General features: G+C 39.0%; 1 long non-coding RNA gene across 5 annotated transcripts in view; it reads right to left on the reverse strand.

The window, feature by feature from the left end:
* The window catches only part of LOC142061119 (uncharacterized), a 248,412-nt gene that overhangs the window by 36,188 nt on the left and 196,095 nt on the right, over positions 1 to 16,129 (reverse strand). For all 5 annotated transcript variants that reach the window (XR_012662063.1, XR_012662065.1, XR_012662067.1 and 2 more), the window contains one exon: positions 3,978 to 4,042. This is a non-coding gene — a long non-coding RNA (uncharacterized LOC142061119). The remainder of the gene's footprint in view (positions 1 to 3,977; positions 4,043 to 16,129) is intronic.

The raw sequence follows: 16,129 nt of genomic DNA on the forward strand, positions 1-16,129 counted from the left end.
TAGTCTTGTTTCATAGCTGTTTCTGGGAACGGCTAAACTGTGAAAACAGTCACTGTTTTTTCTCTCTTTGATAAGGTAAGTGCTTACGGGGTGTACACATCTCAAGGGAATTGTTTTGTTTTTCCAAAATAAGGAAGACTGAAACTGAACAAGAAATAGGATTGCACAATTTGGGGCATAAACTTCCACAAGCACATCTTCATCTCCCTATTCAGATTAGGATCAAATACACTTTTTTTTTTGTCTCGGTGCATTCTGGTATTGCTTTTCTTAAAAAGGCATGTCAGATATACAGGCGATGCAGTGGCTGAGGAGGGCTAATTCTGTCCATGGCACCCGACCTGCATGGATGGAGCACTGGGTGCTGGGACCTGCTGCTGCCAGTGGTTCGCGGTGCTTTGGGAATCACTCACATAGGGAATGTGACTTCTCCAAGATCTGCTGAGTTAGGAAGATGCGTCAGAACTTCAGTCAGAGCCAAAATTGAGAAGGGCATTGTGGGTCAGGGTCAGGCTGACACGATGTGCAAGGACATGGATGCTGACACCCCAGAGGGGGATTAGGCTGAGTGGCACATGACCCACAACGCAGTGGAAACACAGGCAGGGCTGCAGGTCATTTGGATCTGTGTTCATAACACTGAGTTGTGCAGGCACAAAGAAAGAATATCATAAATCCAAGGAAGATCAGGATCATTTTGTGACGCTGCCCGCCTCTATGCAAACAGCAGTGTGCAATAGTTTTTGGAAAGTATTACAAGGCTAGAAAAATTTGTTCTTTTCCCTTTAAAAAGAATGTGCAACTATATAACTGGAGCAACAAAAATCAACTGTGTAGGATATGCTATTTCTATGAAAAAAGGATAAAGCATGAAATATTTGATATTTTTCTGAATTTATAAATCAAAATAAACTTTTAAAGCTGTCCTGTTAATGGAATTAAAATCATCATCAGTCTTCCCTTAAGTGTCTGCAGTACATAGTCACAGTCCATTAAGACAATGTGTTAGCATTGTTCATAACAGGATGTAAATGAAATAATCAAGTAATCAGGACTATTTCAACATCAATAAAGCCTCAGAGTGATTATCATGTACAGCCATGACACAATACCTTTTTGCATACTTTCCCTGATCAGATTAAAGTGGTGATGAATTCCTCGATGGCTCAAGTGTGCTCCAAGGAAAGCTAGAAGGTTGTACAGTTAACTCCCAGGGTGTAACTCTAAACCATACAACCTACTACCTCAACCCGGATGCACACAGCTTCCGACGGTGACCATAAAGTCTTCTTTACTTCTTCAGCCTTTCTTTGAAATGTGACAGCAGCCACAGGCTTATAAAATTCCCAAGGGGGTAGGCTTTCAACTGCAGTTATTCCCCACTTTTCAGACGATAAGGCATATTCTTAGATAGATTTTCTACTGCAAAGGTAGAATCTGTTCTATCCTGATTACATATGTATAAAGATATATACATGTGAATTTTATATGTGTGTATATATATACAAACATATTTGATAGGAATGATGCAAGTCCAACTACGTTTCTGGAAAGAAATGACCATTTAGTCTTATTTTACAATAAAAATAAAATATTAATATCTTCTTGTTTTTTCTACAGTTTTTGAATGTAATACCATGCAATGGTGTATTTAATAAAACCAGCAAATGGTATAGCCTACTCTCCCTCATTGGAAACCCTACAATTCCCTACCATCTCTTTGTAAATTTTAATAAGATATTAAGCCAAAGGGGCTTAAAGCAACCGATAAAAGAACAAATCACTTAACCAAGTCTGAAGATAAGGCAACGGACAAGAGAAGCATTCCAAAAACAATATATAGTATTGTACACTCACTTGGGCTTGTTGTCAAACACCACTGCATTGCATGCTACATAAACTTTTGCCAGATCACCATACTGACACAGACCCATAGAAGCGAGCTTGTGCAGTACGTTTCAACACAAGATCGGATCTACGGGTTTATGCCAATTGGCATCGTTGATTAGCATTTTCCTTTTGAAGTGAGACGCAGAAGACTTTAAACAAACAAACATACGAAGCAATGTAAGAACAAGTATTGAAGCGTAAAAATATTACCATCTATTGCAAAGGCAGCTACTTCAAACTTAACTGCATAAATGGTGGATCTACCGAACAAGCCAAAGACCTGTAACTAGTTTGTTTTTTGAAGAAGGAAGAAAAAACACTCTTTTTACAGATGGACGGCGCAACATTGTTTTGTCTTCATCAGGAATTAATGTCCTTTTGCACACGCTTTGCCTTACTCTTGAACTCTCATCTCCCAACAACTCGCACCTGACTAGAGCATGCACACAGCAGGCAAGACTGGAATCCATAATTGAACGTGACACGGAAGTGAACAATATAGGTTTGCCCTTTGTGTCTGAGCTCATATCATGTACTACAACCCAAAATAAAAATCACCCCACCAAATCTGAAAAGCAAAGAGGCACACTGGAGCGCAGCTCCTGTACAATATTATAAAGACTGCTTAGCTATTTCTTCTTATTACAATGCATCTAAGTACTGCTTGACAACAACTTGTTGATCAAACAACACCTATTAATCAAAGCAAAGAAGTTAATTTGTATACTTTATTCGCTAATCATCCCATCAATGCTATTCCATAATAATAACAATGCAAGTAGAGACACAATCTTCCAAAACATCAGGGTTAACTCCTACACCACCACCTTCTTGTGACCAGCAAGCAGTACAATACAAATTATAACGCACTGAATGTAGGGTGTTCTACGCAACAGACTGAAAACAGGTCCTTTGAGGCAATAACCAATAATTCAGAAAGATGAGACACAGATACAGTTTTATAACTTACATATTCTAAATTAAAGCATTGATAAATATGGCATCTTTAAGCATAGTATCTGACATATCAGAATAAATTGTAACGATATAACCACAAATATATTTGTAAAATACAGGCATAAGAAGCAGGTATAATTTTAAAACCAGGTGCTATAGAAAGGTCTCTTGTGATTTTAGTGGGTTACTGAAATCCGTATCCGAGTAAGATTTTAACGCCTGCCCTCCACCAGTTCCCACTGAAAGCCTGATTCTGTCATTGTTAGTTGGGCAAAACTCCTTTCAAGGGACTGAGTGTTGCCATTAACCAAGTTTTTGAATCAGGGCGATGTTTCATTTTCTTGCAGACTGCAACATGTATTTCTAGTTCAGTAATGAGAGCTGAGCATTCTAAAATGACCTTATTGTTTTCTTTTCTTTTGGAATTTAGTGGATTGAATCTTACACGTTCAAGCGTACCCTTTTGCATTTTAAAATAATGTTAATTTATTTTCTAGAACAGTCTGTTTTAAACCTGCTTTTACTTTGTATAGAACACTTCAGCATTCAGAATGAATGATATTTTTATCATTGTTTTCTGCTGACACCGAGGAGAGAGAATATGTAAGACAAGCACTGAAACTAGAATAGTTATCTTAATATCAGAAATAAGAATGCAGACTGCACATATTTAGTGAATGATTGTAATAAGTGCTATAAAATTGCTTCTCCAATAGTCTTTCTTTTTATTTTTTTTGAATAGTAGAGATATTTCACATTTCAAAAATAATTGATCCCGGTATTATAGTTATATACTAGCAAATAGATATATGTACTATAAACATACTAGTAATATAAATATCCTAGTAAATAGATATGTGCTATATCTATTTACTAGGCATAGCAAAAGAACAAATTATGTATTGATCTTTCACTTCATTCTAAAGCTTAATGGAAACATACAGTATAAAGTCTACCCAAACTGCAATATTCCCACAGAAAGCAATCAGAACAAAAGTTTAATAGATATAGGTGAAATTACATTGGCAGGCTCTCTTAAGGAACGAAATCCTTTTAAAGAAAACCTGCTTCATGTTCTTAACATTAACTTTATTTTTTAACAAAAAAAAAAATTAAGGTCACTGTATTACCTTCGCTGAATTCTGGTATAATTAAGTTCTTCAGTTTCCTTTTTCATTTTATTTTTTTTCTTTCACTAGAACAAAAGAAAAGTGAGAGAAAGATTTTGAAATATCTGTTTATGTAAAGTGTTTTCAGAACAACATGAAACATACACAAAATTAGTAATTATCCTTTTAAGATATACAACCAACACACTGCTGACGCCCCTCTCAGGGCCATGGGAAGACATGCTGTGAACAAGCACACTTTGGCAAAGGGACTATTTCATTTAGTATTTCCTAGCTTTTTTCCACCCCGCAAATTTATTTTTATGAAGAATTTCAGAAGGGAAGGAGCATGCTTAACAAAAATAAATAGTTTTTATCAAATAGTGCATACGATGAGATAATTTGGTATGGAACTTCATAAAAATACTGGCATAGACTAAATGGCTTAAATCAAGAAACGTTTGCAAAACTTTACAGCAAAAAAAAAAGATAAAAAGATGTGATTACTGTGATCAGATATAGAAATTTTAAAAGGTTTTTTAAGCTAATGCAAGCTTTGGTTTCTCAACGGACTTAAGTACTAATGACATACGTAATTATTCTAACAAAACTATTGGGGAGGGCAGTTCACCATAAATCTAAGAAACGCTTTCTGGTACCAAATGGGTGAATGGAGGTATATGTGTCATATACATAAGGTCCCCATTCAGCAATTTCCCAGAATTCATTGCAGAACAACAAAAATATAAGGTAGCAAAATTAGCATAATCTTAGAAGTTACTGTCTAATCCGTAAAGTATAAAAAGTGAAGCACGCGTTAAAATGATTCTGTTTTGTAAAGTCATACTGTATTTATAAAGCTTTTTATTAGACAAGCACCTGCCATGAATATGTTTTAAAAAATCAGAGTTTCTGATGAAAAAGACACTGCGAGTTTCAAAGTAATTTCGAGCTGAGGACATCTGTGCTCTTAACATAAATTTAAAAGGCTAGGAAAATATTTTTTAAAAATCCAAAATACATAAAACACTGATTTGTCTGAGCTTTTCAAAATCTGTCAGTCAGGATGAATTTTGTTACACGCTCTTCTAATTGCCTAGTAATATGTTACAACAGACAGACAAATGCTTTAAGAAAAAGGCTCTACTACAGCGTCATATGCTCAAAACTTACTTTAACTCTGCATGCACTTATCACAAACATTCTGAATGGATATCTTAAATACTGTTTTAAGCTATTCCCAGACAAGTGCTGCTTTACCGAACATCTTAAAATAGTCACTGTTACTAGCTGCAAACCAGGCTTACTTCATGAATGTCCCAATAATGTGCCTTTTATTCCAGTGCTTATTACACTGATCTCTTTGTCACGGATTTAGATACAAATTGTAAGAAACTCATATATGAATTAACTCAATAATAACTTTAATATAGTGGCTACAAGAGCGATCCTTTCCTACAGTTTATCCTACAGTTTAACTTTTTTTTTTTCTCTTCCCCTCTTTAGAAACTGAAAGTATGAGTCACGCTATAAAAAAAGAATTTACTTTCCTTAGCAACCAGATCTAAATACCCACAACTTTCTTAGAGATAACCAAAGCTTAGACTGAATAAATGTAACATTAAGGTCCTTGCATATCTCCAGTGCTTAGCTAAGACAAAATGTGCCTAACCGCTTATTTCTATAGACCCTCGATTTTTTGTTTACTTTCTATTTTTAGCAGTATTAGATCAAGCCCCCCCAAAAAAAGTTAGTTTTAAAACGTGTGAACAGCTGACTATGTTAAAATTAATATACAAGGACTCAGTTTCAAAACAACATGTTTAAAACGGCTTAAAAAAAGAAAAAGAGGAAAAAAAGAAAAAGAAGCTATACCTGATATGAAAGGTACGTTTTCACCCAGTGCCAAATACTGCTATATGAGCAATAGTGGAAAAAAAAAAAACAACCGAACAAAAAATTCATTCCTTCTTTCTTTTTTTTTTGTTTTCTTTTTTTACTGAAAGAATCAATCTCCTAGGCTCATTTTGTTACACTGTTTTAAGAAGACTAACACATCCTGATGTCTCTGTAGTGAAACATGCCAGATTTTTTTTTTTGGAAGCAGGAGAGTCACTTTTTTTTTTTCTGCACTCTTGTATGTAGGACAAACTCAGATTTGTTTCTTCTTCTTAGGGCTCCTGTTCTTTCTCGGAAGAAGACCAGGATGCCTGTCTTCTCTCTCTCGCTCTTCTCGGAATTCCAGGCACAAAGCACTGCGCAAAAGCTGCACCAATCCTTGCCGCAACTGCCTGCACAGGACTAGAGGTGGGGAGAGACCAGAAAATTCACCTCGCCCCTGCGCTGGTTTTATAAATGGGGATTGCACAAATCTGCCGGAGCAAAGGGGTGAAAAGGCAGGGTGCCAGTTTGCTACACTATGCTGCAATGATCTCATGTTCAATGCTGTCGCCCCGTTTGCCCAGTTCAAATGCCTGTTCACTAAACAGGAGGAAGGAAGAAAAAAAAAAAAAAAGAAAAAACCACCAGAAAAATAAAAAAACAACTTTTATTCTTCAGACATTCAGGAGGGCTGTTCTAAACTACAGATCACCAATAAAAATATAAAACAGGTAGTTTTAAAATGCAGTTATGAAGTATAAATATTCTGCTTATATTTTCTTTCTTTCTTTTTTCTATTTGGAGATAAGAAGCAGAATTTATCAGGCGTGAAAGGGACAGCCTCCTGGTGGTGTGCCAAAAAAGCCAGAATAAAGGCAAAGTTGTGCTTCAAAGCTCAATCGCTTGCTGAGTCTGGCTAAAGTCAAGTATTAAGATCCACCATTTTCTGAGCCATGTAAGAAAAGAGGAAAAAAGTCAGAACGGGCGCTGCTTTCCAAGTCTCCGTTGGCACCATCACAAAATCTCAGCCGTAAGGTCACATGATGCTCTGCCAAATGTGGAGTGCATTCCCATAAACCATTCTGCTGATACTGCGAAGGCAGCTATTGTCTAGTTTATACCCAAAGTTCAGCCCACTCTTCATTGAATTAGCTGAAAAACGCATCACCTTTGGGGGTTGGGAGCCATGGAAACGTCTACCTGGCAGGCTGCCCACTTTTTCTGCCCATCAACCAGAGATGGAATTGTGCTGCCTAATGTAATGATGACTAGGAATGTGAAGAGTCGTCCAAAGTGAATCTGATTCTTGCAAAGCCTGCTTCATTTGCACAGCAAACTCTGGCTTCTTGTCGTTAGGGGGCGGGGGGGGGGTTGGGGGGGGGAAGAGAGAGAAAGAAAAAAAAAGAAGCGCCTTTCTCCTAAATGTAGCAATTAAAGGTCTAGTAAACATGCCTAGTCTGCAACTTTCCCTCATAACATACCGAAATGTTTCCCAAAACAAAGCACTTGGTATAACACAAGTTTTCTGATTTAAAGCAGCACTCGCTTTTCCCCGAGTTAATGTGGTATCCCCTGGACATTTTTGCACCCTAAGGAAAAATTAAAGGAATAAAAAACTACACAGCAGATCTCTATCTCTTGCTTTTACCTGTCTTTATTACCTCCTGATTTTATCTAGCACAAATTATACATGTGTGTGGCGATACCCACTAGTAACAGTGGGGATGCAATATTGCTGCAATCTCCCTCAAAGCAGTCTCCTGAGAAAGCTGGTTGTGTTTCCAGCAGCACAAACCCCTCCACCTGAGCCCTCCTATCTTTACTAGTGAGTAGGACAGCTGGTCTGCAAGTTTTCAAACCAGCACATTTGAGAGCAGCCAGCACCCTCCTTCTTCAAAATGCATTTAATATGGATTTTGTGAAAAGAGATGCAATCAGGCAGAATTTATAAAGATGTGACGAAACAGACTAAGTAATAGACATAACTCTTCTGCTACAGACCTGAAATTTTGATTTTGCCCATCTATTGTTCTAAAGTAAAATGTCATGTAAAATGTCACTTCCAAATGAAAATACCACATAACCTGCACACGCTCTCCCAGCACCTAAGAACCTTGTACAGAAGAATTTCTCGGAGCTCAGTGTTGGGAACAAATGAACAAGAATCCACTCACTGTTTCTACACCACGAAGCTACCGCAAAAGAGATGTTAAATATGTGGCAATTTCTCTGATCCTCCCATTAATAAAAACGGAGCCATGGGAGGAGCCTCTCTACCTATTAGCACTCATACAAATGCTCCCGTGAAGAGGAGGTTGCATGCTAAAGAGCTTATAAGCTAAAAACTGGTAAGGAAGGGCAAACAAAGTGGGAGACAACAGGCTAGAAACCTCAGCAGGAGGACAGGAAAAACCATTCCCAGGGACACTGCAGGCAGTAACTCTCCAGCTCGGCTACTTTTATGTTTTGTTTTACAGTTCTTTCCAGTTTCACTTTATTTACCTGGAGGAAACTGAAGGTTCATTACCAAAGGAAGGAAGCGTGAGAACGGGGGCTTTGAAGTGGAGGAAGACGGTTACGATGGCAGCGCAGGCCTCAGAGGGAGGTCCCAGGGATGCCCACCAACAGAAGGGCTGCGGGGGCTGGCTGCACTCCTGGCTGGGACTGGGGCAGTGCAGGTGGCAGGCTGGCGGCCTGGGGCAGCCCCTGCCTTGCTCCTGGCACACCCCAGAGGCCTCCACCCGGGTTTTGGGGAGGCAGGCGTGGCTGGGAGGAGAAGAGCGCTCGAGACAGCTTCTCCAGGTCATGAACGGTGATGCTGGTGGGGCCTAGAGGACCTGGAGAAGGAGCAGCCACCCCAGCCCAGCAGCAGCGAGTGGCCGGGAGGAGGTGCTGGGTACAACATCCGGGGATGGAAGCCACCCTGCTCTGCCTGCCGAGCCAGTGCACCTGGGATAGGCGCTGCTCTGCTCAACCAGTGGGAGCTGTCTGGTAGAAGAGAAAGTTGCTGCTGCCCCAGTAAATCAGTCCATGGCTTAGTTCCTCCTTTTTCCAGATCTGGAGCTTTTCAAGGGCCAGCAGCCAGAGGAAAGCCCTCTGATGCAGTGACATGGTGTAAGCTCTCTCAAATGGTCTTTCTGAAAGGGATGCCGTGTGCATGGTTTTGAATCCAGAGACCCTTTTCTTTTCCTTGTGAGCTAAAGATGGCTGCCTAGGCGCCACCACTAAGTGGAAATACTGCTTGTCACTCCAGCTACTTGCCACAATAGTCCCACAGCTTGGACCACAGGGATCGCACTGACTTCCAGGGACCACGAGCAAACTCTGTGGGTCGTTATGCCTCAGCCATAAAAATGACATATGGGTGGATTCTCCTATAAAGATCTTTGAGATTATTTAAAACTAAATTCATTTCTCCAGGCTCATAAAACTCAGAAAGGCAATTCAAATGTCTTTAATTAACAATTACATAGAAACAGAAACTTGAGATTCCATTTTTATCATTTTAGTAGCCATCAGATCAAAATAGAATTACTGGGGTTTTTTTTTTCCTAACAGGGTACATGGGACTCAAGCTCAGTTCATTCCACCTTATGTTTTACTGTTACCATAAAAATAGTTAGGCCACAATACATTAGTGTCTTCAAATGAACCACTCACAAGGATGCAACCTACAAACCCAGGTGCATCTTGAACCATAGTGAAAAATAATGGTTTCATTAGAATTGAGTAGAAACTTCCAGATAAACAACAATGAATTCATATCCTGTTCAAATTTACTACTACTTTTATCAATTATGGTATGTGAAAAGGACAAGGGAACAGCCTCACTTTCACATCTCAGAAGGGTGTTTGCCACTAATGACAAATAATAGGCAGTCTGAGCTGGGCAAATCTGAGCAGCAGCTTTTGAGGGACAACAGGCGCAGAATCCTACATAGTCATTTTTATTTTCCTGTGTGGAAAAACACTTCAACATGTGGCTAGCCCTCAATACGAGTATTCACTTCACCAATATTCAAGAAGGATGTTAAAAAGCTGTTAAAAAAATCACTTGCATATGTGCCCAGCAACAATTAGAGAAGTAGATGAATCTCAGAGTGCTTTGGCTATGAACTAATACTAGGGCAACACAAAGGGAACCAAAAAGACGCGTCTGTGGGAGCGCCTGGCCCTGTTCATCCGCAGCTGGAGGAGGCAACGAGGCCAGGTGGAGGGAGGCTGCACAGGACTGACCTCTCCACGGGACAAGAGGGCACCGACCCTTCGTCCACCCGGGAGGTAGGAAGGGGAAGACAAAGAGGACAGGAAACTTGGGCTGGGCTGAGGGTTTCTGCTTACAGCCAAATATGGTTTCTGTGTATGCACTCAGGTCCCACAGGACAACCGGCACCCCAACCTTCTTAGCTTAACGGGCAGTTTGCAAACTAACTGGAAAAGAAAAACTGGAGCTTTCCCTGGGCAATGGCAAGCTGCACAAGACATGAGAGAAAAGCTGAGGGAGAATGGGAGAAACACAGCAACGGTCTCAAAGTGAAGGGAGAGGGAGAGGGAGGAAGGGAATCTCTGCTCTTTCGCATGGTTGTTCTTGAACACAAAAACGAAACTAGCGAGTACGCCACTGTAGTTATTACAAGTTAAAATTTGACATGCAAGTGCTGGATATATTACCCATTACTGGGTAACTTTAATGTACTGTACTGCATGGTGTAACACTTCACAATAAAATGCTCTGCAGACCACATTCTCAAAGGCCCTAGTATATAGAGGTGACAAAAATGATTTGTAAAATGCATGCAAATGAAAAGTTATCATCTGCTTGCTACTTTCACTTTATCTTCAAATGGCACTGTGCCTTCTCTTTTTTAATGCCTTAAGGTTAACTGCACTGAATTAAGAGACTTAAGCAAGATACTCTATGGTAAGAGCCAGATATGTCATTCATCATAAATTTAACTGTAATTTTCCCCTTTGTGAAATTTTCATGAACAATCTTGCTTTAAGTTCCTTCTCCTCTAAACTTTTCACTGTGTTATATGCAACCAATTTCACTTTTGGCCACTTTGGCTGTATGGCTGGGTACCTGAACTTCACAACCTTCTTTCTGCTTTGCTACCAGAGAAAGAAAATCTTTAAAAATAAATAGCAACAAAAGCTGAGTAATGCACAGCCAATACTCTTGCTTACACAAGAAAAGCCTTCTTCACAGATGTTTTAAGAAGATAAGTTATTCCCTTAAGAGTGCAAATATTCATAAATATCAATGGGTGCAAATATAATTAATTGAAACACCTACTGAAAATTCAGATGAGCCTTTGCCAATAACTATTCTACAGTATAAAGAAATCGCCCACTGCAAACATGAGCCTCCCTTCTGTTCTTCACGGGGAAGCGCAGTTGTGGTAGAATAAGAACCACGGCTGCCATGCCAGAGGAGGGCTGGTTCTGAGCGGAGCCCATAGCGAGGTCCAAGCAAAAGCCAGGCTCTACTGCTATTCCCCGTGTCTTTAAAAAACTTAGGCTTTTATGGGTGATCGTTCAGGCACAAAAAGATATGACACTGTCTTCACAAACAGTGAGACAGTACCTAAGACAGGTAAAAATGCTGTGGTATTACAAAATATCAAACCAAACGTGATGATAGGAAGAGCTTTGCCACAGACATTTTCTTCAACATACTTGCTTCAGCCCCCATTTATTTCACCACTGCCGCTCCATAAACATTAAATAAGTTCAGAGCAAGAGGTACAACATTCAATTCCTCCACATACACTAAGTCTTGGACATAGAAAAACACTTTCTAAATTCCCTTTACCTCATTTGTCTCTCGCAGGTCTAAGTGCAAATACAACTGAGCATTATCATCACCATTCATCAGATAATAACTGAAACATCTATTTTTTCCCAAATTTGAAAGCTTTTAGCATGTCACTCTTCAAAATGCCTAAGCAGCATGGCAGTTAGACGTTTTTTCCAGTTCTAGAGCCAAAGGTACCAAAGATGAATGTGTTTTCATAAACAAGTTATCATTACTGTATAAAGTGTAGAATACCTGACATTGCTCAGTGTTAAGTACACTGCACTGAATCATAAGTACTACCTTGAATTAGATAATTTCTACGTACAACCTACACAATTTGCACCAACTTGACCACTACCTTTGAGAAGAAATCTGAAGATACCTTGATCTAGTTGCTCATCACTAGAGTAGGCGGACAGTAAACACAGAGAATTAGCTAGCAAAGAGAGTAAACAACAAATAACTCCTTACACACCTTCTACTTGTGCTAACTAAAGCAATGTTAACTTCTTTCCCTAGTGCCTCTTCAAGACAAGTATAGCCAGAACTGAAGCCAGAAACTGATTTAGCAGCACGCTTAGTGCCTAGACCTGCCCCAGTGAAACTCCCACCCAGGTGCTTCCCTTCAAAAACCGCCGCAGTGCTTAGCTGAGTTGCACGCCTACCTATAGGGAACACATTCACAGCAGCAATCCTCCCCCAAACTTCAGAATGAAAATTCCTCAAGGGTCTGGTATCACACAGATGTAACTCAGCAGAAAGCACAGATGGCTTCCTAACCCCTAATGTCCCGCAGGTTGTGCAGCAAGGGTCCTCCAGCGCCACTTATTTCTCGTAGGACTCATTCTTGACCTGAATATAAACTGGGAATAAAAAGGATGCCACAAGAGCATTCTTCGTACCATAGATTTCTCAATCAGTCATAAACAGTTTTTATGTTTTTACTGCGCATTTCCCCATAAGGCCCTGCACGAACCCTGGCTGCTCAGAACTTAAAACCTTACGCAATGTTATTCAAGAAGAGCATGTTGCTTAGCTGCCTTGAGCAAAAAGTAGCCTTCTGTACCTTCAGTAGAACATGTGCTGTATGTCACCTATCCCCTGGCTGCTATAACTGACCACAGTCTCACACCTCAATATGGCGCAACTCACTGCTCATGGGCAGAGAGAAAATAAGTATTTTTGAAACATTCTTAATTATTTCAGGAAGGAAGTTACATATGTCTTTAGGTTCTTATATTCCTAAAATCTGGACAGAACTTTCCAAAACATCAGAATGTTTTGCAGGCAAGTATATATGTACACCTATCCAAACACACTCCACACATTTTGGTAATTTAATTACAAAAATATGGGGCCTGTGCATGCATTTTGCTGGGTTACATTCTTAGCAGGTTGAGTTCTGTTAGCCAAAAACCCCACCCGGTCAGGTCATAACTCTAAGTTGAAAAGAAAGAACATGTGCATTATAGCCCAATGTAAGGAGTGTTTTTGATTCAGCAGACTAAAGGATCAATTAGTTTTGAAGCAAAAATTATTAAAACTGAATAGAAAACAGTTTTCTATATCCCACTTTTCAATTTCCCTACTGTGAATTTTTACATCTGCAAAATAATCTCACACCAAACAGCACAAACCTTCAAATCTAGATTTTTGAGTACTTTTACGTTGGAGCAATTAACACTTTGTACATTTAAATATTTTAAATATTCATTCTAGATTTTGACTTCTTCAATATTTTTAGCACAAATGGCTACTCTTTCAATTATTTTAGTTTGAGTTGACATAATCTTGTGCTTCAAAATAATTAACATCCTCAGATAACCTGAACAACATAGAGACGGAGGCAGAGGAGATCAAAGGCATGGAGCCTTCTTGGAAGATTGAGCAGGCTATGAGTGATCAAAGGCAGGGCAGAGAGGACTCTGGATCTTAACTCCTGCTTCCACTATACATGTATAATTTACAGGTTATTGAATTGTGGGGAGGAGAACTATTTAAACATTAAATACAGGTTACAGGCCTGAAAAGTTATTTAAAATATAGAAAAAAATGAACTTTGTTGAAAATGGCTAGGCAGGATCTTTCACATTTCCAATACTTTTTTCCAAAAGGAAATGGTGCTAGTGCAAGCAGCTTTCTTTTCAATGAATTGTCATTTTCTGACAAAATCAAACAAAGAAAAAGGCCCACTATGGCTGGTTGGTGTCATCACAGAAGACATATTGTGGTGTTTGGAAGTGATAACTCACAGGAATAACAGCAAACTTGCATTCTGAGTAAAGCACTACTAATTATATTAGCTTGCTTTTCAGAAGATTTAGAGCACATATAACTCAAAATCTTTATCAAATTACAGTTCCACACTATCTATGTGAAATTCACATTGCGCAGTCACATAAGGGCATTTCTTTAGTTTTTGTCCTACACATTTTGGTAATATTCCTGTGTACAACCAGACTTCTTTCCATGAGACTTTTCACAGCTGTCCCGCACAGAGCACTCAGCTCAGCACTGAGACGAGCTTCCATGCAATTGGTTTAGTATCTTAGCTACCGGATCCTTGGTTAATTGGTCATTATTCAACTTTATCAGAATTAAGTTCTGTACTGGAGAAAACATTTGCAATTAAAATTTTCCTAAAAAGAGAGAATTATTGCCCCAAAGTTTTGATTTGGCAAATCAGTTACGAACTTTTTCTCAGAAAATCATGAACAGCTACATCAAAAACAAATACCAAATGTTATGTGTACATATTCAATAAATTAATTCACCAATGCAGAGATTTAGTAATGATATATGAATTCATAGGATTTGTGACTTCACAGCTCATTGAATTTCATGATATTACATGTATCTGCTACCCCAGTGAATATATAACACTATGAATTTCCTGTTAATATCAAATTGTTTTTCTGATGGGGAGACAGGGGCTGCAGCACAGCCAATATTACCATAGTGTAGCCAAAAACACACTTGAACTTAAGATATGCTTCTGGTTCACACTTGACAGCCAAAGCTTCAGACTTGGACAAAGGGTGACATATTATAAATAAGCACAGAACACTTATTGGAAAATCTGATATATGCTGAACTATTAAACAAAGGCAGATAGCACAGTTTGTTAGTTGCTGCTTTGAAATTCTCCATACCGAATGCCTGAACAGCACAAAGGAGATTTCAGAGGACCAACAAGGGTCATGTACCTAGAAGGTGTTTTTATCTTTCCTAGTAATAAGCAGAAGGCCTTTATTTCTTATTTCAAATTGCGACAAGAGTACTTCAGTCCTGCTTCAACATCTTCCCGGAATTCTGAATTAATAGTAAATGTTTACATAGGCTGTATGGACTTAAGGACATTAAAGGGATTTTACTTTAAATTTGTATAGTGCCTAGTTCTTTGGTATCAAAGACAAGAATTTGCATTTTTTTTATTACAACAGCAACATGTAAAGCAGCGTTTAAGTAAGAGTGATCCAATATGAATATAATGCTTTTTGATCGGTACTGGGTGCATCCTGGCTTAATAACTAGGAGGCATTAATTGTGCCAGTGGCTCAGAGATAGAGTAGCTACAGAAATGTGCACAGTCTAGGTGGAGGCAACTGGCTTGCTTTCCAGAAAGATCTGGTTGTTGAAGAGGGTCAGTTTGTAACACTGTGGCAAGACATCCATAAGGAGGTGCATTCAAAGGGTAGGCAGCTTCAGGGTACGTAAAGGGATGCTTCTGAAAATATTCTCATGCCCTCTTTTTTATATTTCTCTGACTGTAACAGGAAATTAAAGGTTACTAATCATTTGATCTACAAATACGTTACTTTCAATTTGTTAACAGATGGTTCATTCAGCACAACTTCAGCGGACTATATTTGATTACGTATCTGCTTCCTGAAAAGGTATTTTTCTAAAACACTATGGTAACCAGTGCTTGCAGAGCAATGAAACCAAGCAACCAGATTTGTGGAATGTGTTTCTCGATGGCTTTTATTGAGCAGGAGAGAAGCAGAATGCAACATGTAGAAAACAGTCTGCTTCTTAGTTAAAATGCAGTTAAGTTCTGCAAACAGAATCTAGTTCTGTCCTCACAGGATTAATAACAGCCATGGGATTGTGAATGTAAGAGAAATAACCTTTCACAAGGAATGCCAATTTCCTATATGAATTTGAACAATGTGCACTTGATAGAATGCAACATGCACAAAGCTTGCAGTAACCACGTCCTTAACCCAGTGTGTCCGGTGACGAACTTTTTACTTCCATGCGCTGGGAGAGGAATGGATCTATATAACGTCTCCAGGCCTTTATCATGCAAACTCTTATATTAATGTTTAGTACAATTAGTCTTCTCACTGAAATTAGGAGAACCATCCATAACAATATGAGAGCATGCAGAACTTTTTTGAGTACGGGCACCTTGAAAACAAAGCCACCTATAGCAGATGTTTGTTTTAATTATGTAAACACAAAAACTAGTGCAGTAAAACTCCTATAC

Source organism: Phalacrocorax aristotelis, chromosome 1 (assembly GCF_949628215.1).
Source record: "Phalacrocorax aristotelis chromosome 1, bGulAri2.1, whole genome shotgun sequence".
Classification (NCBI taxonomy): domain Eukaryota; kingdom Metazoa; phylum Chordata; class Aves; order Suliformes; family Phalacrocoracidae; genus Phalacrocorax; species Phalacrocorax aristotelis.